This window comes from Gossypium hirsutum, chromosome A06, assembly GCF_007990345.1.
Source record: "Gossypium hirsutum isolate 1008001.06 chromosome A06, Gossypium_hirsutum_v2.1, whole genome shotgun sequence".
NCBI lineage: Eukaryota > Viridiplantae > Streptophyta > Magnoliopsida > Malvales > Malvaceae > Gossypium > Gossypium hirsutum.
This window is the reverse complement of record NC_053429.1, coordinates 98980290-99004376: the sequence shown is the minus strand read 5'-3', so window position 1 is coordinate 99004376 and position 24087 is coordinate 98980290. Positions and strand designations below refer to the sequence as shown.

At 33.0% G+C, this 24087-nt stretch overlaps 1 non-coding gene across 1 annotated transcript; it reads right to left on the bottom strand.

Annotated features, from left to right (window-relative positions):
* Positions 1–22838: 22838 nt before the first annotated feature.
* LOC121231389 (small nucleolar RNA R71) lies at positions 22839–22945 on the bottom strand. Its single transcript, XR_005929447.1, has one exon. It is a non-coding gene; the product is annotated as a small nucleolar RNA R71 (small nucleolar RNA).
* Between the last annotated feature and the right edge of the window lie 1142 nt (positions 22946–24087).

The window sequence follows — 24087 nt, the reverse complement described above, 5'->3', positions numbered from 1 at the left end:
GTGTTTTAAAGGTAAAATATTCCGAAGGTCCAATTGAAGCAGAGTCTAGGATTTTTAGCCTAAATTTATCGTTTACCTACCCCTAGCCTAGCCACGTTACAACCTTGTTAAAGACCTATTGATTCAATTTTCTATGCTACCTACATTAGTGGAAAGAAATTTCTATGTTCAACATATGAAGACATAAATTAAATTTAATAATTGCAGCTTAATCTGAATAAAGGAATAAAATCAAATTGGTAAGGATTAACATGTCTTTATTAGGAAGCATTTTTACCTATTTTTTGATTCCATAAGAATGATTGAGATTAATTTGAATGATATGTATACATAAGTAGCATAAATATCAAATTTCTTGTTCTTGAGCATAAGTATACCAAATTAATGATTGTTGGGAAGAATGTTGTTCTGAAGGGATTTTTCAAAGGTGTTTCCGAGAAATTATTTTCAAATTTGTGCATTACTCGGGACGAGAAATGAATTAAGTTTGGGGGTGTAGAAACACGAAAATATACACATTTTTTCATGCCCTTTTTAACTCATATTCATGCAAGTTCGGTAAAATTCTTTTCGAAAAATATATAATTATTATAAAATAATTATTTTGTACTTAAATTATTAACATAATGAATTTTAATTAATTTTATAATTAATTTTGGTTATTTTTGACAGATTTGCACAAAGGGCGAAAAGCGACTCGACAGACATTGCTAGAAGCGCAAAACCGAGAAATAATTTTGAAGCATCAAGGCAAATTAATTTTTCAGCCTAAGACGGTCCAAATTATGTGTATTAATTCATAGTATAATTAATTTTAGTTTATATCCAATTTAATTTGGGTTAAATAAATTATTATTAATTAATTATGAAAAGTGGCCCAATTGAGTTGAACCGAGAAAAACCGAACCGACCGATTAATGGGCAGCCCAAAACTGTCCCACATGCTACCCAATCAGCTTGTTTGGCTGATTAATTAGCTTGCAAAACTGCCCTTGAAGACTTGTTCAAATTGAAAACAAACCCCTCCACTATTTGTGCCTTTCTAGATTTGCCCCTACCTTAATATAACAAGTTTGAAAACTTCAAACTTGCCACATGTGTGGCCGGCCATGGGAGGGCTTTTTGGCTGCTAATTTTGGCTATTTTTAGCAGCCCTCTCAACCTATGTAAACCCCCTTGGCTACTTATTTCAAACACACCTCAACTTTCTCATCTTTTCTCTTCTCTCTCAATTTTATCTCTTCATTTCCCATCCATTTCCCTCTATTCTCTTTTCGATTTCACCTCTTGAAAAAGATTCATTCATCCACCATTTGGAGTAGCATTAAAGTGTTCGTAGTAGCCTCGGATCGACAAGAACAAGCAGAGAAAGAAGAATGGAGCAAACCAGTCAAGCCACGGAGAAACACCAGATTTGATACTTGTTCCCTACCCGTTTAAGTTTTTTTTTTGTTGTTATGATGAACATGTCTATGAATATTTGTGATGTTGAAATGTTTAATTTAATTGATATGGCTTAAATTTAATTTGTGTTAGGTTGATTGCATTCCGTCTACTTAATTTATTAAAATTGTGTTTGTGTTGTTATAGGCCTCGGTAAGATGTTTGATTAAGTAAAACCATGACTAACTTATTCTTGCATTACAATTGTAAGGTAACTAATGAATTAATTATTTAAACGGATTGAAATTGTAATTAATTAACACAATACTTAATCAATGCATGTTTAATCATCTAAGGTAGCTGAGGGTTAAATTAGCAACGGTATGTAACGATACATTTGTCTTGCATAACTTGGAAGATTATTGTGATTAAACTATTTTAAGGTAGAAATACATTGTTAACTCACATAATCTTTTATGTGCTTATGAGATTGAATTAATTGTTTGAATTGGCATAGAGATATGTACAAGAGATTATTTTAATTTCATAAGTATGTATGTGCATTAACACATTTGCTTATTAAAATTTGTTTAATCGGTTGAATTGACATAGAGATATAGTCAAGAGATAAATGGATTTTGTTAGGTAAGTATGTTCATAAGTTAGCAAATTACCGAGTTGCCGTGAATTTATTCATAACAACATAAACATGAGCTTAATATTTCTAAGTTAAGAAATGTAATTAATCTAATACAATTATGTCGTCTTGATTAAAATCAGCTTTTGAAATCGTGCATTAGAACTTTATTTTATTTTATTTATTTTACTTTGTTTTCTAGCTTTTAATCACTTTTCAAATTAAAATATTTTTTCTTCACCAAAGTGTTTTGAATTGCATTTATAAATAATTCTTTTCACAGTCATTGTAGGTACGATAACTCGACATTTACTTGTCACTTTATTACTTGTTGCGATTGTGTACACTTGCACATTTATGTCATTCCAGTACCATGCCCATAAGTGAAAAAAGAGTATAAAATCACCAATTCCATGCCCATGACTGAAGGAGTATACAACCACTGATTTTAATTTTTTGTACTTCAATTGCCCGACATATCTCTTGATACAATGTAGCCAAGACAGCTAATCTCCAACTAAGTCGCCCGACTTCTTTGAAGTTGATTAGTTGTAGGAGTGACCTTAAATGTACCAAATTTTGAGATTTATCTGGCATTAGAAGACTCCTGATTAACCCCACTATGAGTGCTTGAGCGAATTGTTTTCTTTCAACCGTACTAGAAGAGTTGTCGAGATGTGAGAAATTGTCTTCTAACCATTTCATTTCTACCTGGCTACCACTAAACTTGTCTGGCACCTTGCTTAATAAGCGGTGGCGAATTACGCTCCAATCGCCAACGCCAACTACCCCTGTAACGATTGACCCATCAACCGGGAGCTGTAATGCCACATCCTCGAGTGTAATCGTATGCTCACCACATGTTGTTGACTCGAGAATGTTTCCTCTTTGATTTCTAATAACAATCTCGGAACATGATTTTAGGGAATGAAGTTGAAAAGCCCCATCATAGTTAATTTTAGTGAAAGAGTTCTCTAGAGGCCTCCATTTTTTAGACTCAATCCTGTTTACAGGTAACTTCTTTTTTGTAGGTTTTGATTTGAATTGTCTATTATAATATTTGAATTGATATTAATATATTTTAATGATATTCAACAATTCAAATAATAATATTATTTTATGTTAATTATTGTAATTAAAAATATAATATTTAAAAAATTGATTAAATATTAAGCACGTAGAATCACATGTGAAGCTAGTAATAAAAAAAGATGTCAACTGTTAAAATAAGGCATAAAGATAAATTTAGCCCCTAACATTTACTCATTTTATCATTTTGGCCCTTATTCTTTTGTTTTTGGTCATTTGACCCTCAACCTTTAAATTTTAATCAAATTGTTTGCTTTTGGATAGAAAAACTCACTAAACTATTAAAATATTAATGGCATTGATGTGGTATCTCATGTGGCATTTTACGTATACTTCACTGCGAACATGAATAAATATTTTAAAAGTTTTTTATGAAGTTTTTTTATTTTTTTGTTTTTTAAAATATTTTTATTAATTTTTTTATTTTTATGAATTATATGTAGACTACCACGCGAGGGATACATCAATGTCATTAAAATTTAAACAGTTCAGTTAGTTTTCCACCCAAAAGCAAGTAATTTGACTAAAATTTCAAGGTTGAGGGTCAAAATGACCAAAAAAAAAGAATAATGACCAAAATGGTAAAATCAGTAAACATTAAGGGCTAAACTTATCATTATTCCTTGAAATAAATCGAAGAAATTTAGATTTGAAATATTATATTAAAAAGATTATGGTAAATAAAGATGTTAATTTTTTATTGTAAGATTTTTATACTAACGAACAAATTAATTCATGAAAAACAATTATAATTAATATCAACAAAAAAATATTATAAAAAAATAATAACAATAAGATTAAATTAGAAAAAGAGTCCTACAACTTGTAATATCTGTATAATAATTAAATTATGTTTAAAATAAATTATCTAATATAATTTAAAGGGATAAATATCAAAATTATACATAAACTTTGATTTAATGTGCAAACATGAACTTTAATTTTGATTTAATTATATACATTTAAAAAAATAAATACATCAATTTATTTTTATATTAGATAAATATAATTATTTATGTATAAAATATACAAATATAAAATGATATTATATCAATAATTGTGTTAATGCCAAGATGATTAGTAATGATATTGATCATTTAGTGATATTTGAAGAACTACTGCTTGAGATCAAGATTTTCCTAGAAGAGGATAGTCATTCGAGTATTCTTGTGAGATCAAGTAGTAACAAGTTTTTCTTGTATTTAGGCTTTGCCTATTTCTTTTCTACCCAAAAAAATTGTGTTAATAATTGTTAAGAATTGGGTCAAATCAAAATTTTATGTATAAAATTGTACAAAATAAAAGATCATGTATATAATTGCATATTAAATCAAAGTTCATGTATAATTTTGAGATTTATTCCAATTTATAAAAAGGTAATGAGTAGAAAAATAATTTACCTAAAGTGAAAATAAATACTTAAAATGAATAGTGCCACATGTTAAAAAATTGTATTGTGAACACACTTGTTTATTTAGAACCTTATAATAATGACATATTGGCATAATAACTAATTTGGCCCTCTAACTTTACAAAAAAAGTCATTTTAGCCTTTTACTTAATTTTTTTTTACCTTTTTTAGCCCTTAAACTTGCATTTTTTGTCAAATCACCCCAAAATGGATGGAAAAAGGTAACGTTTGTTAGATTTATTGACGTGGCATACGCATGGATGACATGTTAACATTTAATTATTTTTTTAATAACAAATCTTAAAAAATTTCAAAATCATTAAAATTATTAAAAAATATAAAAAAATATTTTAAATATTTCTTAAATTTTAAAAAATTAATTAAATGCTAACATTTCATCTACATTGCAATTCACGTATATGCTATGTCAACAAAGTTAACAAGTGTTAACTTTTCCATCTATTTTTGGGTGACTTGACAAAAAATTCAAGTCAAAGGCTAAAAGAGAAAAAAAATTAAATGGAAGGTTAAAATGGCATTTTTATAAAGTTGAAAGCCCAAAAAATTATTATATCAATAATATTATATATATATGTGGTACATATTCAGGTTATGGAAATGATACTCAGGTGGCATAGTTCTTATTATGCCAAGTGTACATGCTTTAATATGTTTTTTTTTAAATTTTAATAAAACAATCCTAAATGTTAAGTATTTTAATTTATAAAAAATATAATTACATATAACATATAAGTTATAATTAATTTTTGGAATAATCAAGAATTTCTCAGTGTTACTCTAAATCTATATAGTATTTTAATTAGTTAAACATTTTATTTATAGTACAATCAAGTAAATCTAGTTTTAAATAATTAAAATATAATTTATTACAGCAACATTAAATAGTATACAATTGACAGTAATTATAATTATTTATTTCAATGCCAATACCCTAATATCTTTATTGTAACCCTCAGTATGAGTAAATCAGATTTTGACTTTTCTACAATATTTATAAGTAGTACATTCTTTAGGTTTATATAATTTAATTCTATTTGACACAAATTTAATAATTTTTAACTTGTGATAATTATATTAGATCATATATATAGCAAGGTTTTACCCTCAAAAAATTCTATAGCAAGGTTTTATTTTGTTTGGTTGTCATAGTTTTTATTGTGCTAAGTATACATTTAATTTTATTAAACTTTAAATAAAAAAATTTAATGTCAACTTTTTTTTTAAAAATTATTAAAAGTTATAATTAATTTTGAATACATATATTATATGACACTTAATGAATTAAAGTTTAATTTAAATCACAGATAACATGTAAGTTATAATTAACTTTAAGATTAACCAAGTAATTTCTCAATATTATTTTAATCCTAATAGAGTATTTTAATTATAATTCTAATTAATTAAATATTTTATTATATCCTATATTTTTACATTTATAGTACAATCAAGTAAATCTAATTTTTCTAATAATTAAAAGATTACTATTGTAAAAGTAATATAATATGATTTATTAATTTCTTTCTCCTAATAAATTAAATTTAGAGAAACATTGAATAATATTACAATTCACAATAATTATTATTATTTATTTCAATGTTAATAGCCTAATATCTTTGTTGTAACCTTGGTACGAGCAAATTAGATTTTGACTTTTCTATAATATAAATATGCACTACATTCTTTATGATTATACAATTTAAAGGACTACCTAAAAAAATTTATTTGATAAATTTTAACATACGTGATTATACTAAATCATAATATATATATAACTATAATAAAGTTTCAACAAAAAAAAATACCTTGCTTAAGTAGAGTTTAAATTTGGGAGAATTAAGAAAATATACCAATTTTGAACTGAATTTAGCATTTTAAGTCAGGTTTCTTCAAATTTAAGGAAATAGGTCGGTTTTATAAAAAAAAGACAAAAATGTCCCTTGTGGTGCACGTTGTATGTTGATCTGGTAGGAGAGAGGTGAAGCACAACCTGTAGGATGTGCTTTCACTTCGCTCCTGTTATGTCAACATAAAATGCACCCAACAGGGGGCGTTTTTACTTTTTCGTTTTAATTTAAAAATTTTAAACCATTGGGCAACGACTAGTTTCCCAACCGTAACAATTTTGTCCTATTTGTCACCATTTTTTTTCAACGATTCATTTTTTTTCGAACGATTATTTTTTCTATATAGACCTTACTTTTTTTTATTTTTTTTATTTTATTTTTGCATTCAATCCAATTCTCTCTATCCTTTTCCTCTATTCTCCCAATTCTCTCAACTATTTTATTCTCAATTTTTCATTCAATTTCTCTCAATTTCTTCTTCTCTCAATTTTCTATTTTGTAATTTCTTTGATTTTATTTGATTTTCATAATTTTAAAAATTTTAAAAATGTTAATGTCTCTAATTTGTTTGGATCACAAACACATTTTCGGCATCCAATTACAAATGGTAAGAAAATATTATTACTTTTTTATTTTAATTAATATAATTATTAAGTTGTTAATATTATTAATATTATAATTTTTTATGTTTATATAATCAGATCGAAGATGTGATTATCGAGACATATATACAGAATTTAAGTGCAAGGGCACTGCGTGTTAGTGAATAACACTTGGAAGAGGTGAGATTCTCGCAAGTGTCTAGCATGCTCATAGGGACTAAATTAGATCCTGCACTTATTAGAACTTTGTTGGAAAGATGAGACCCGAGACATACACATCATGAATACGATCCAACTTCAGAGGTAGCTCTAACTGATACTCGATCAGTCCAACACGTTTTAGAATCTGGTACGGCCCAATGAACCTAAGCCTCAACTTGCCATTACATCCAAATTGAATGACCTTCTTCAACGGAGATACCTTAAGAAAGACTTGGTCACCCATAGAATACTCGATATCTCTGCTCTTTAGATCTAAATAAGACTTATGTTTATCAGAAGCTGTTAAGACGATCCCGAATTAGGCTAACCTTGTTCTCAGCTTCAGAAACCAACTCAAACCCAAAACCCATCTCTCGCCAAACTCAGTCTAACATAACAGGGTATGACACTTATGACCATACAGAGCCTCGTAAGGTGCCATCTAAATACTAGATTGGAAGCTATTATTATACATGAACTCAGGTAGTAGCAGAAACTTTTCCCAACTACCACAAAAATCGATAACATAACTCCGTAACATATTTTCCTGTATTTGAATCACCCTCTCTATCTAAGGATGAAACACAGTACTGAAGTCCAATCGAGTACCAAGAGCATCATAAAGTTGCTTCCAAAACCAAGAAGTGAAGCGAGGATCTTTATGAAAAATAATCAAGATCGGAACCCCATGGAGTCTAACAATCTTGGAAATGTACATTTTAGCCAACTTTTGAAAGGAATAGTCCATCCTAACTGAAATAAAATATCCAGACTTGTTCAAACTATTCACATGACCCAAACAGAATCCTTCTTAGTGTGTCTTAATGAAAACCCATTAACAAAGTCCATAGTCACCCGTTCCCATTTTTAAAGAGGAATTTTAACGGGTTGAAGCAAGCCCAAAGACAGTTAGTGCTCAGCCTTAACTTGCTAGCACGTCAAACAACGAAAGACAAAATCCACTACCTCCCATTTCAACCTGAGTGACCAATATAACTCTTAGAGACCCCGATACATCTTATATTCATTGGAATGCATAGCATAAGGGCTATTATGCGCTTCTTGTAGAAAAAATTATCTCGAATCAGAGTCGTTAAGAACACAAATTTAACTTCGAAAACACAGAACCCCATCACTGTTCAGCCCAAAATCAGAAGTACTACCTTCCTCAACCTGACAAAACCGTAAAATCAAAGAGTCATCACCCAACTGTTTAACCCAAATCTAATCAATCCAAGTCAGCTTCACTTGCAACTCAGCTAACAGACTACCATCATCAAACAGACTTAAACGACCAAAATCGCCCTCAAATCAGTTATCGCTCCACGACTAAGAGTATTGACCGCAACATTGGTCTTACCGGGATAGTACTCAATAGTGCAATTATAGTTCTTAAGCAACTCAATCCATCTACGTTGCCTAAGGGTCAACTCCTTCTGAGTAATGAGATACTTAAGGGTTTTGTGATCGTAATAAATGATACACCTTTCACCATACAAATAATGCCTCCAGATTTTTAAGGCGAAAATAACCGCAACCAACTCAAGATCATGTGTGGGATAGTTGTTTTTGTGTGACTTAAGTTGTCGGTGTGCATAAGTCACTACATTATAATCTTGCATTAGAACACAACCCAACCCGACATGTGATGCATCATTATAAATCACGAACTCTTTACCAAATTCAGGTTGTACTTGAACGGGAGCCTAAGCCAAAACAAATTTACACAACAACTTAGTTAGATGAGGTGCAATAAGTGAAAACCCCTCAACAAATCTTCAGTAATAACTCGTTAAACTAAGGAAGCTACAGATCTTAGGCACATTCCGAGGCTATTTCTACTTAAGCACAGTCTCAATTTTCTTAGGATCAACTCGTATCTCCTTAGTAGAAACCAAATGACCCAAAAAATTGACCTATCTTATCTAGAATTGACATTTGCTCAACTTAACATAGAGGTTTTTTCTCACAAAGTATCTAAAGAACTACTCTAACATGCTCATCATGTTCATCCTCAATCTTAGAGTATACCAGAATGTCATTGATAAAGACAGCGACGAACTAATCCAAATACGATTGGAACACCCAATTCATAAGGTCCATGAATGCAGTCAAAGCATTCGTCATACCGAAGGGCATGACTAGGAACTCATAATGCCCATAACGAGTCCTAAAAGTAGTCTTATGAACATTAGCCTCCTTAAACTTAAGTTGATGGTACTTTAAACAAAGATCAATCTTAGAAAATACGGTGGCCTCATGAAACTGACCGAACAAGTGGTCAATCCTCGGAAGTCGGTAGTTATTATTTACCATCAATTTATTCAGCTGATGGTAATCCAGATACATCCTCATAGTTAAATCTTTTTTCTTTATGAACAGAACCGATACTCCCCACAGGGACACACTAGGTCGAAATAACCTTTGATCAAGAAGTTCCTGAAGCTGACCTTTCAGTCCATAAGCTCCTTTGGTGCCATGCGGTAGGGAGTGATGGACACTGGAGCTGTACCCGATAGTATCTCGATACTAAACTCGACCTTCCTATCCAGAGGTAACCCCAAAAATTCTTCGGGAAAGATATTCAGAAACTCTGTAACTGTTCGAATATCCCAATAGATGAACCCACAGAAGCCGAATCATATACAAAGGTAAAAAATGCCTTAAGCCCTTTCGAACTAACTTTTTGGCTACTTAAATAGAAATTACATTGGAGAGGTAATCTTGATACTCATTGATTATAAAAACCTCCAAATCACCCTCAGATCTCAGAGTCACCCTCATAGTGGCATAGTCTAAGCCGACTCGATGCTCCATAAGCCAATCCATTCCCAGTATCAGATCAAATTCTCCAAACGGTAATTTTATATGATTAGCTAAAAATACGACACCTTGTATCTTTAGCGAAACTCTCCTATAAACTTTATTAACTGTTACTAACTGACCTAGTGGATTGATCACAAAAACCTCACTAGAAGTTCTCTCAACAGAAATACTAAGATTTACAGATATGAAAGGAATGAGTTGAGCATAAATCTATCAATGCAAAATACAGAGCAATATTAATAAAAAACGTACTGACGATAACGTCTACTATGTCTCTGTCCTCACGGTGCCTTGCCGTAGAAACCAAAATAGATTGCCTAACCTCAAATCGATTAGCACCTCTTCTTGGTGCTCTCTAACCTCTACCCATACCGTTACCACCCCTAGTCAATCTACGAACCCTAGGTGGTTGTTGTACTACCCTCTCATGCTAAACCAAACCCAAAGCTAGAGCTTGCACCTGATCAAAGCGAAGTGGACAATCCTTGATGCGGTGCTTTATAGACTTGCATCACAGACAAGCTTCAAGCTTCCTCCAACACTCGCCTGGATGGCGTTTACCACAATCCCCATAGACATGGGTCTTAGTAATAATAACTCGTGCCTCTACCTACAAAGGCTTATCAAACCTGGCTAGTTTCTTAAGCTGCTGAACAGAGCTAGAGGGCTCTAAATCCCTTTTAGTCTTAGTCCAACCCCTCTTTCTATCCCTCTTTTTGTGCTCCGTACGTTTAACCTCCTTAGTAATTTTTGCCTTATCCACTAAGATGACTAAAACTCACTCACTCTGTGGAGCTATCAAAACCATGAGGTCATACCTCAACCCTTCCTCAAATCAGATGCTTTTGTCATAATCGGTCAACATAAGCCCGCAAGCATATCTGCTTAATATTAGAAATTTAGCCTCATACTCGACCACAACTCTATCCCGTTGAGTAAGGCCTATAAACTCACATCTACGAGCCTCCACATAACTCGTCCCCACATATTTGCTATGACATGTGCTATTAAAGTATTCTCATGAAATCTGATCGGGCTGAGTACCCTACTAGAACGATGAAAATGCACAAGCGTACACAATCGCAACAAGTAATAAAGTGACAAGTAAATGTCGAGTTATCGTACCCATAGGGACTGTGAAAAGAATTATTTATGAACGAAATTTAAAACACTTCAGTGAAAAAATATTTTTTTAAAAGGGTTATTAAAAAAATAAGATTTTAAACTAAATAAAAATAAAAGTTCTAATACACGATTCCAAAATATGATTTAATAAGATGACATAATTGTGTTGGATTAATTACATTTCTTTAACTTAGAATTATTAAACTCATGTTTATGTTGTTACGAATAAATTCACGGTAACTCGGTAATTTGCTAACTTATGAACATACTAACCTACACAAATCCATTCATGTAACACCTCTAACCCACGTCCGATACCAGGATAGGGTTTGAGGAATTACCGAACTTAAACATAAACATAAACATTCATACAAAATCGAGCCATAAAATTTCATTCAATTTAAAACCATTCATACACATGCATACCGTCCCTTATACGGGCCTACAAGGCCCAAAACATACATCGAAAATGATTTGGGACTAAACCGAGAATTTTCAGAAATTTTACAACACTTAAGAAATTTTCCATTTTAGAGAGTCACACGCCCGAGTGGAGTAGGCCGTGTGGTTACACACGCCCGTGTGGCTTGGGAAACACCCATGTAACTCTCTGTTTATGACATTATCATTCATTTAGGGGCACATAGCCAAAACACACGCCCGTGGGGGCGGACCGTGTGTCACACACGGCCTAGACACACGCTCGTGGGTCTACCCATGTGGACGATTGCAAGGCTATTTTCCAAGCCATTTTGTCACCATTACTTGCACAATTTCATATCACATCACATGGCACATTATCAAGCATATAAATGCAATTTAAACTAACCACATTCATGCAATAACATGTCATTTACATATGATTAAGCATACGATTATCATAAGCCATCATTTATGGCTATGCATGTTCAAATTGAATCAAAACTCATTATAGGCCAACACTGTAACACCCTTATCCCGTAACCGTCGCCGGAATAGGTAAGGGGCATTACCGGACTTGTAACTCATGTTAGAACAGTAAAATTTTGAACTTTTTCTGGAAATAAAGATCATTCATTTAAATAAGTACTAAGCACAGCCAGGGATAAAATTTAAACTTCTCTAAGTAAACATTCGAAAGATGCCATTTTCGCATGGCTTATATACATTAACCAAAAATATTCTTTCGCCACTAGTCTATTCTATACATGCCATAAGATAATCCAAAACGTAGCAGTACCAAACAATAGATAGTGATAGTGTGACTAGTTGCTGATGATCCCCGAGCCTGTAGCTTCCAAATTAGATCTATAAAACAGAGGAAACAGAGTAAACGGAGTAAGCATTACAATGCTTAGTAAGTTTTAAGCAGTGTCAACAGATAACAATCAAATTATAACATAGTTGTTTGTATTTTTATTTCACTCTTCCTTCGGGCATACCATCCTTTTACCGAATATGCACATCTCATCATATACAATAGGCAGATAAACTTTCACATAAAAGTGAGCTCATGTGACATAGATATATCGTATGATTTCACATAACCTCTCACACTGATCCGATGTCACATAATCATAGGAATAGTCTCATAGATTGCTCTCGTACGCATCACATAACTACCTTATGATTTAGTGCAAATCAAGCTCACATATAAACTTGGAGTACATACCTGTTTAACCTTTCGCATTGAATATTTTTATAAGCAATTCTTATTACGAAGTCTTACCTGGACATAATCTCCACACGAAGTTATCGGGTCTTACCCGGACAAAATCCCCACACGTAGTCATCGGGTCTTACCCGGACAAAATCCCCACACGTAGTCATCGGGTCTTACCCGGACAAAATCCCCACACGTAGTCATCGGGTCTTTAGAGCTCGGATATAGTACGAGCACGAAGCTTACGGACATTAATCAGTGATAATATTCTCGCATAAAGCCTGCGGGGTTTTAACCCAGATATAGTACTGACACAAATGCCCTTCGGGACTTATCACATTTATACACTTTCACATCCATCACGTTGGCCACTCGGCCCTGTCACATATATACACTTTCACATTCATCACATCGGCCATTAGGCCTTATCACATATATACACTTTCACATTCATCACATCGGCCATTAGGCCTTATCACATATATACACTTTCACATTCATCACATCGGCCATTAGGCCTTATCACATGTATATACACTTTCACATTCATCACATCGGCCATTAGGCCTTATCTCATATATGCATGTTCACATCCATCACATAGAATCCTAAATCAAAATATAGATTTTCATGTATTCACATCACAATTATCCAAATATACTTCACATACCACATATACTTTCACGTATACATACTGTCTTGGCTGAATCTACATCTATCATTTTCCAATATCACAATTTAGAATTCACGTATGGGTTTAATCAATAGCTTATGCGCAACTAAAACAAGTTTATCAAGGTTTACAACACAATCTCAAATTCAGCACAAGCTGTTTTTCTTGAGCAATAGTCACTAAATTATTTATAAATGGAGCCACAAAACTCCAAATCACTTTCCGTTAATTTTTCCTGAATATAGACTCGTATATCTTCCATCCATAAAATTTCCAGAATTTTAGGATTTTCCAATCAATACCAGATTTTTCTTAAAATTTCCCCTGTTTCACTGTTTGACTAATCTGACCACTCTTCACTACGAATCAAATTTCTCATTTTACAGAATTAAAAATGTGTTGTATTTGATTTCATTTGAAACTAGACTCATTAAGGAGTCTATGAATATAAATTTTATCTTATAACCATTTTTTTACAATTTATAATGATTTTCTAAAAACAGAACAGAGGATTACAGTGTCATTCTGCGCTGTCTCACACAACTTTAAGTATCTCATTATCGGAAATTCCTTTGCTTTCATGGTTTCTTTTATAAGAAACTAGACTCATTAAGATTTAATTTCATGTCTCATTCACCCTCTAATTCAAATCCATAAATTTATGGTGATTTTCTAAAGTCACGTTACTGCTGCTGTCCTAAGCAGACTATTTCAAATTACCCTTAAATTCCCAAGCTCAAACACTTAAGAACTTACCATTTGAGCTTAGAACATATCATGACCACATCTGAGCTACTCACGGGTCTATACACAAAGTCAGCACCTGGACCCCAAAGCATTATCATGTAATGCCCACTCATTGAGCTACTCACAGGTTTATACACAAAGTCAGTACTCAGACCCACATTACATATATCACTTATCTCATGAACTCAGACACAACTTATGAGTTCAGACCACATAGTTTCTCATGACCTACTTTGTGTATCTTATACTATTCCTAAGGTTCAAACGAGATTTCTTGTCTAGCTCAATGTCGTCACACTTGCTCATAATGTCATTTATTCTTCCATCATACATTTTATACTTTCATGATAGTAATAAAACATTTAAATGCACATATTATCAAAGCATTAAAATATGCTACAACATCACATTATTTGCCTATGTACTTACTTGTCGAATCTTCATCAAGAATATCCGTATAATCAATAATACAATTTATATAATAACAATAAAGCATTCAATATTCAATTATAACATTACATTATTATAATCACAGGAACTTATCTTGACACTAAATCGGTAATTAGACATAACCGTCACATTCTTTGATTTCCCTTGTTCTAAGTCCGAATCTTGTTTTTCTTGATCTAAAATATCACATTTAGTCTAATTATTAGTCACATTATTCAATGTGATCAAAAAATCATATTTTGGAAAAAATACATTTTTGCCCTTAAACTTTATCATAATTGCACTTTTGCCCCTAGGCTCGTAAAATAAAATGCACTCAATTTCTTTATACTTTAAGCCTAGCCGAACCATTTTTATAAATATAGCAAACTACAATTCTCATCAAAACAAACTTTTATAACATTTTTTACAACTTTTACAAAATGATCGTTTCAGACGTTTTCACAGAAAAATCACTTAGTAAAAGTCGTTTATTTAACAACAAGGATGCATTTTCCATCATCAAGCATCAAAATACACATATATTCATCAATGGAAAAATTTAGAAACTTTAACAATTTTGAAAATGAAGGTGCGAGATAGCTAAATTTAGTTACCACGACTCCAAAAATGTAGAAATAATTAAAAACAAGACAAAAATCGTACCTAGATGAGCCATAGAAGCTTGGCCAAATGTTTTCTCATCCATGGCTGCCCATTTTCGTCATAAACGGTTGAAGAAGAAAGAAGAAAAGATGATAGCTTTTAAATTTTTGTCTTATTATGCCTTTATTAACTTAATTACCAATTTGCCCTTTTCTTTTCAAACAAATTTCAAAAATACTAAACAAATATCTTCTACTAACTTATTAATGGGCTAATTATCACATAAGGACTTCTGCTAAAAATTCTATAGCTATTTAATACCTCTAGCGTCTAGAACTCAAGTTTTGCACTTTTTACGATTTATTCATTTTTACTAATTTGAGTACCCGAACATCGAAATTTTCGAACGAGATTTTCACAAAATAATTCCTTGAAACTGTAGCCCATGAAAATATAATAAAAATAAATTTTTTTCCTAGTCAAATTTGTGGTCCCGAAACCACTATTCCGACTAGGCCCAAAAGCGGGTTCTTAGAATTCATCTCTTAACATATCCCTATGTTAATTCAAATGATTAAACAGATACTAATAAGAAAACATGTTATTACACATACATACTCATTAAATTGAACTAATCTCTTGCATATTCCCATGTCAATTCAAACGTTTAATTAAATCTAATAAGAACATAAAAGACTATGTGAGGTAACAAGGTATCCTTACCTTGAAACAGTTTAATCACAATAATCTTGCAAGTTATGCAAGGCAAGTGTATCGCTAGATACATTGCTAATTTAACCTTCAGCTACCTTAGAAGAACAATTTCAATCCGTTTAAATAATTATTTCATTAGTTCCCTCACAATTATAATGTAAGAATAACTTAGGCATGATTTCACTTAATTAAGCATTTTACCGAGGCCTATAACAGCATAAACACAATTTTAATAATTTAAGAGGACAAAATGCAATCAACCCAACATGAACTAAATTCAAGCTAAGCTGATTAAATAACCATTCCAACAACATAAATATTCATAGATATGTTCATCACTAAAACAACAAAATTTAAAGAGATAGGGAACAAGAATCAAATCCGGTGTTTTTCCGTGGCTTTAACTAGGTTGCTCCGTTTTTCCTTCTTTGTTGTCCTCGCTGATCAAGGTTACTATGAACACTCAATTGCTACTCCAAAATAGCTGAAGAATTCCCCTTTTCCAAGAGGATAAATCGGCAAGAGAGCAATGGACTTTGAATGGGAAAATGAGAGGAGAAAATGAGAGAAGAGAGAATAGATGTGAATGAATGAGGGATGCTTTGAATGATCAGCCAAGGGGGGTTTTTATATATAAATGTGGCAGTTGAAATTTGCTAAAAATAGTAGCCAAAGAGCCACCCCTTAGCCGGCCTCCTATGCGGCAAAGTTGATGGGTTCAACTTTGTTAAATATGGCTTAGGGTAAGTCTACAAAGCCACCAATTGTGGAGGGGTCTAATTGCAATTTTGAACAAGTCTTCAAGGGCTTCTTTGCAGCTTAAATAATCAGCTAATAAGCTGAATTGGGTCAGTACTTGTACGGTTTTGGGCTGTTCTTTTCTTGGCTGGTTCGGTTTACTCAATTCGGTTCAATCGAACCACTTTTTCATAATTAATTAATCATAATTTATTAACCCAAATTAATTTGGATATAAATTAAAATTAATTATATTATGAATAAATACATATAATTTTGGACCGTCTTAGGCTAAAATTTAGTTCGCCTTGATACTTCACATTGGTTCTCGGTGTTGTGGTTCTAGTAGTGTCTACCGAGCCATTTTTCGCCCTTTGTGGAAATCTATTGAAAATAACCAAAATTCATCAAAAATAATTATGAAAGTAACTAAGATTCAATATGTTCATATTCTAAGTTCACTTTAATTATTTTATAAAAATTAATTATTTTTCGACAAGAATTTAATCGAATTTGCATGAATTTAAGTTAAAAAGGGTAAGAAAAAGTGTGTGAATTTTTGTGTTTCCACACCCCCAAACTTAATTCATTGCTCGTCCCGAGTAATGCACGAATTTTGAAAAGAATTTCTCAGAAACACCTTTGAAAAATTCCTTCAGAACAACATTTTTCTGAAAATTATGAATTTAATATACTTATGCTCAAAGACAAGAAATTTGATAGGTATTTTACTTAAGTATACATATCATTCAAATTAATCTCAACAACTATTATGATAGCAAAAATTAGACTAAATGCTTCCTAATAAAGTTATGTTAAACCTTACCAATGTAATTTTATTCCCTTATTCAAGATTAAGCTGCAATAATTAAGTTTAACTTATGTCTTCATATGTTGTATGTACCAATTTCTCTCCACAAATGTAGGTAGTATTGGAACTTTGAATCAATAGGTCTTTAACAAGGTTGTAACGTATTTGGGCTTAGGGGTAGTAGAAGATAGATAATTTTTAGGCTAAAAACCCTAGACTCAGCTTGCATCGGACCTTCAAAATAATTACCTTCAATACATCAACTTTCTTTGTTTTAACATGCTCTTTTGTATATCTTATTTTAAGAACTCATGCTCTTTTTTTTTAAATTCGATCATTTTACTGAATATGCTACAATTTTAGAGCATTCTATACTTCTTTTCAACTCCCTAAACCTTATTTTTTAAAGAATACTTTGAATAGTACTGAGTCTAGTGTTTTGGACAATTTTAAGATAGTTAAGAGAGAATTTATGGCTAAATTTGCAAGGGTTCGAATAAAATTAGGCCATATAGTTTTAACATTAGGTTTCAAAGGATAAAAATTTCATCATGGTTGGCTTGAAAAGCTCAAACGGTCCAAACAGAAGTTGCCTAAATCATTTTCAATGTTCCATGCTTCCTAGGATTTCTCCTCAAGAAACTACTAAGTTAATTCTAAAGACTTAAACTTTCATGCATGCCTAACTTTCGTAAGGAACTAAAAATTTATGGTACGATTTGCATGCTTTATTAAAAATACATTCATATCATTATTAAGCTAACATAATAATTTATTGAAATAATAGAACTTTATTTATACTGAAGTTTAGCATACTTAACAAAATTTCCAATTATTGAACAAAATATATCCTAATCATAATTAAAAGAAAAAAATTATTCTAAGTGGAAATAATTTCAATTTTTCGGTCCCCTTACTTAAGATGAATAATGTCCTCATTGTTAAAAGTGAATAGATACTATACACCAGGTAGGATTCTAGAAAAGAGCAGGTAAGTCCAATTGACTACTTAAGTACCAAGCTCTCTCTAGATCCAATCCTAGACATGTATATACCTATTGCCACACTTTATATTCTTTGTGACTTGTTCATTATTCATGATTTTCATCTCTTGCTTTATTATGTGAAAATAAAAATTCCTACTTAAACTTAATCCTAAAATGACCTAAGAACAAAAATAAAATAAAGTCAAGATCCTTCCTTTTATTTATTTGCAGATCCTTCCGAATTCAACTCATCTTTTGCTTCATCAATATTGCCTTTGCATGAATCTCTTCGCTCCTTCTTCAATAATGGACTCCATGGTTCAAATATAAAATCGGGAAATTTTGGCACAAAAATAAATGGGTCATTGTAAATTTTCTTAAGAGCACTTCTTATCGAGTCATCCCTTATTTTTTTAGTATCTCTAGTAAGCTTGTTGCTGCCATTGCATATGTTGCATTATGTCCATCAATTTTGACAGCTCATCACAAAGATCTGGGCGAGGTGGTTGAGTTCTGAACATTGAAGTTTTGTCATCAGGTTCAGCTTCTGGTTCCGTTGGTTCCTACTTATCTGGGACTTCAGCTGATTGCATTGTGGGATCTTTTTCTGCTTCAGGGTCCTCACTTTCTTCCACTTGTTGCTGTAGAACAGATTCTCCAGCTATTCGGTAGAGGTCCCAATCTGTGATTGTGCCTTGGCTATAGCCTATCTTCTTTACGTTTGCAAGAATTTTAGCTTTCAAGCACATAATTGTTATCGTAAATGGAAAGTAGGCTAGGCCAGAATGTCTAATTGCACAATTCTGTATTTCTCTTAGGATGATTTTTCCCACATCAATGGTCTTTCTAGTTAAAATCAAGTATAATAAGACCATTCACTCTAATGAAATTGTAGTCTCACGCGAACTAGGCATAAGGCTGAATCAGATGAAATAGAACCATACCTTTGCGAGTGGTATCAAATATTCCCTTTGGCAAGTTTGGATTTCTTGCTTTGACATAGTCCACTTAGAACCTGGAACTGTAAGTTCCTCGAGAATTTCTTGCAAATTTTTAGGCTCTATATTGCTCATCAAGGAAGAATAATCGTCGTTTTTGAAATCAGGCAATTCAAAGAACTCATTAATAGCATTAGAAGTTATTGGTACCTTGATTCCATGAACTGTAACTTCTGTCAACTCGCTTGAGGTTAAATTTGCATAGAACTCGTGAACTAGTTCCTCATCCACACTAGGTCTCTTCTCACAAAACAATTTCCGATTGAGGGCTTCTGCAACTTGACGAATACGTGCTATAAAGTCTTTGTAGTTGCTCTCGTTCAATGTAAAGCCTTTCTCTGGATGCATCTATTGATTTTTAAAGATACTCTCGTATCTTGCTTTGGCTTCTTCACAATGGAACTTATTTTGTGTTTCATCAATTTGGGCGCAGGCACGAGTTCTCTTGCAAGGCATGATTAACCTTTTTTTAAGAACTCCTAAAAATAATTAGAAGACAAAAGAGATCGATTTACTGTAGGTTGGAGGATTTGGATAAGTATGGGGGAAGGTGTGTGTCGTTCGGATGTGCAAGGCAGCTGGGCTGCGAGCAAGCAGCAACGTGCAGAGCCTTGTCGAGTAGGCCTGGTGTGAGCGCACAGGTGCTGGGTGCTGGTGCAAGACACGGCCTGGGTAGCTAGGCTGGAGCATCAAGTGTAGTGGCACGAGGAGGCCACTGGCTTGCCTGAGTGAGAGGGCTACTAGGCGTTTGGGCATGTGGCGTTGGAAACACAAAAATTTATATACTTTTTCATACCCTTTTTAACTTAAAACCAAGCTATTTCGGTTAAATTTTTGTCGAAAAATAATTAAATATTATAAAATAATTAAATTATGTTAAAAATATGAACATTATGAATTTTAATTTTATTTGATTAAATTTGGTTATTTTTTAATGAATTACACAATTGGAGAAAAGACCCAGTGAACACTGGAAGAAGAACAAAATTGAGAGTAATTTGAAGTATCGAGGCCAATTAATTTCCAGCCCAAGACGGTCCAGAAATGTGTATTAATTCATAATTAAATTAATTTTAATTTATTTCCTATTTAATTTAGGTTAAATGAATTAATTTTAATTAATTATGAAGAAAGAGCCTAGTGAACCGCACTGGTTGTACCGAATGGAGTGAGCCGAACCAGCCACTAATTAGGCTGACCAGAACTGTCCATTGGCTGACCCAAATCAGAAAATTATCTGATAAAATATGCTTGCAAAAAGGACCTCGAAAAACCTCCAAATTACGTTCAAACCCCACATTTATTTTAGGCTTTGTAAATTTGCCCCAGCCTATTTTTAGCAAGGTTGAAAGCTTCAACTTTGCCATGTGTGTGGCTGGCCATGGGAGGGCTCTCTTGGCTGCTGAATTTGATATTTTTTGCAGCCCTCTTCAGCTATAAAAGCCACCCTATGCTGCCCATTTCAAAGCATCCCTCAACATCCCTCATTCCACAACATTCTCTCATCCTCTCTTCACTTCTCTCAAAGTTTCCTCTCCATTTTTCCATCCCATTTTCCCTTCCTCTTGTGCCAATTTCCTCTCTTGATTCAGCCATCTTGGGCAGCAATCAAGGATTCATAGAAGCCTAGCTCGGCGAAGACAACGGAGACTAAGAACGGAGCAACAGTCAAGCTACAGAGAAACACTGGATTTGCTTTCTGTTCCCTTTCTTTTTAATTTTTGTTGTTTTTATGATGAACATATCTATGAAAAATATTGTTGTTGAAATGGTTATTTTAATCAATTTAGCTTGAATTTAATTCGTGTTGGGTTGATTATATTTTGCCTACTTGAATTATTAAATTAGTGTTTATGCTGTTATAGGCCTTAGTGAAATGCTTGATTAAGTAAAATCATGCTTAGGTTATCTAGCATTATAATTGTTTAGATAACTAAAGAATTAATTGTTTAAACGGATTGAAATTGCAATTAATGGACTCAGTACTTAATCAGTGCATGTTTAATTCTTCCATGGTAACTGAAAATTAAATCAGCATTGTATTTGGCGATACATATGCCTTGCATAACTTGCAAGATTGTTGTGATTAAATTGTTTCAAGGTATGGCTACTTTGTTACTTCACATAATCTTTTACATGTTTATTAAGTTGGATTAATCGGTTGAATCAACATAGGAATATGTGAGAGATAATTTAATTCAATAAGTATGTATGTGCGATAGCATGTTTACTTTATTAAATATGTTTAGTCGGTTGAATTGGCATAGGGATATGTTCAAGAGATAAATGGAATTCTTTTAATTAGTAAATATGTTCATAAGTTAGCAAATTACTGGGTTGCCGTGAATTTATTCCTAACAGCATAAGCATGAATTTAATATTTCTAGGTTAAAAAGGTATAATTAATCCAACACAACTATATCATCTTGATTAAATCTTAATTGAAATCGTGCACTAGAACTCTTTTATTTTATTTAAATTGTTTGCTTAGTTTTAAAATCTTAGTTTATAAATCACTCTTTTCAAACCAAAATTATTTTTACCTCACCAAAGTGTTTTAATTAATTTCATAAATATTGCTTTTTACAGTCTCTGTGGGTACGATAACTCGACATTTACTTGTCACTTTATTACTTGTTATGATTGTGTACACTTGCATATTTCCACCGTTCCAAGTTTTTGGCACCGTTGTCGGGGACTTTTTTTAAAGAAAAAAACATTATTTGTGAATTTATTTTTACATTTTGGTTCTTTTATTTTCCTGTTCAATTTTACTTAATTAATTCTTCTTTGATTATTTTAGGTGTTTATGAGTATTGACCTAATTATCGACTTACTCCCAGTGGACCCTGAAATAGAACAAACCTTTCACCAATGAAGAAGACAAGCGAACCAGAGAAGGACTGAAGAGATGAATTTCGAGAATATCAATCAAGGAAACGGAGGAAACCTTGCTCAAAATCCTATCCTTATTGCTGATGATAGGGATAGAGCTTTACGACAATATGCCGTGCCAGTTTTTAATGACCTTAATCCAGGTATTAGAGGACCCAAGATCGAGGCACAACAATTCAAGCTGAAGCTAGTCATGTTCCAGATGCTTTAGACAGTGGGCTAGTTCAGTGGAATGCCTACTGAAAATCCTCATCTTCATTTAAGATTGCTTATGGAGGTGAGTGACTCTTTCAAGCTAGCCAGAGTTCCCGAATATGTATTACGATTAAAACTATTCCCGTACTCGCTGAGGGACAGAGCTCAAGCCTGGTTTAACTCACTACCACTGAACTCGATTTCTACATGGCAAGAGTTAGCAGAGAGATTTCTTGTGAAGTATTTCCCGCCTAGCAAGATTGCTAAGCTGAGAAATGAGATTACTACTTTCCAACAAATGGATGATGAGTCCTTGTATGAGGCATGGGAAAGATTCAAAGAATTATTACTAAAGTGCCCTCATCACAGAATTCCGCATTGCATCCAACTTGAGACATTTTACAATGTTCTCAACGCTCACACAAGGATGGTAGTAGATGCTTCTGCTAACGGTGCTATCTTATCTAAGTCTTACAATAAGGCTTATGAAATCATCGAGAGGATCACCAGTAACAATTACCAGTGGCCAACCAATCGAGCAACGTCAGGAAGATGAGCTGCTGGAATCCATGAAGTGGACGCTCTCACTTCACTTGCATCCCAGGTATCTTCGATATCTTCAATGTTAGAGAATCTTACCACTAATGGGTCTAACAGTTTTGTAGCTCAACCACCTAACCAATATGATAATATAGCATGTGTCTATTGTGGGGAAGGACATGTGTTTGAAGAATGTTTGTCAAACCCAGAATCCATGTACTACATAGGTAACTAAAACCAGAACCAAGGAAGGCAAGGACTGCAATCCAACTTTTACAACCCATCATGGCGAAATCACCCTAATCTTTCCTGGAGTAACCAAGGGGCTGGAGGCTGTAACAACTACGCCCAACCTAGACCAACCCAGCCGCCTAGTTTTTCACAGCAAGTTCAGAAACCAGTTTAGGCTGAATCATCCAATAGCTTAGAGAATTTATTGAAGGCATACATGGTGAAGAATGACGCCACTCTAAGTAATTTGGAGAATTAAGTGGGCCAGCTTGCTACTGAGCTTAGGAACCGTCCACAAGGTGCTCTACCTAGTGATACGGAAAATCCAGGGAAGGAACATTGTAAAGCACTAACATTGAGGAGTGGAAAAATGATAGAGCCTAACATCATTGAAGCTGAAAAGGAGCATGCTGAAGCTCAAAATATGGAAGAAATTCAACTGAGTGTTGAAGTTCCAGTTCCACTAGAACCAGAACCTGCAAGACCTGAAAAGGTCACCTCAGAACCAGCCAACTCTGATCAGCCAACCACTCCATTAGCAGCAGAATTGCTGCCAAAGACAAATCAACCAATACCAACTCCAGTATATAAACCTCCACTACCTTACCCTCAAAGACTTTAGAAGGAAAAACAGGAGGTCTAATTCAAGAAGTTCCTTGACATACTCAAGAAACTTCATATCAACATCCCGTTGGTTGAAGCACTTGAACAAATGCAGTGCATATCTTCAAGACAAATTACCC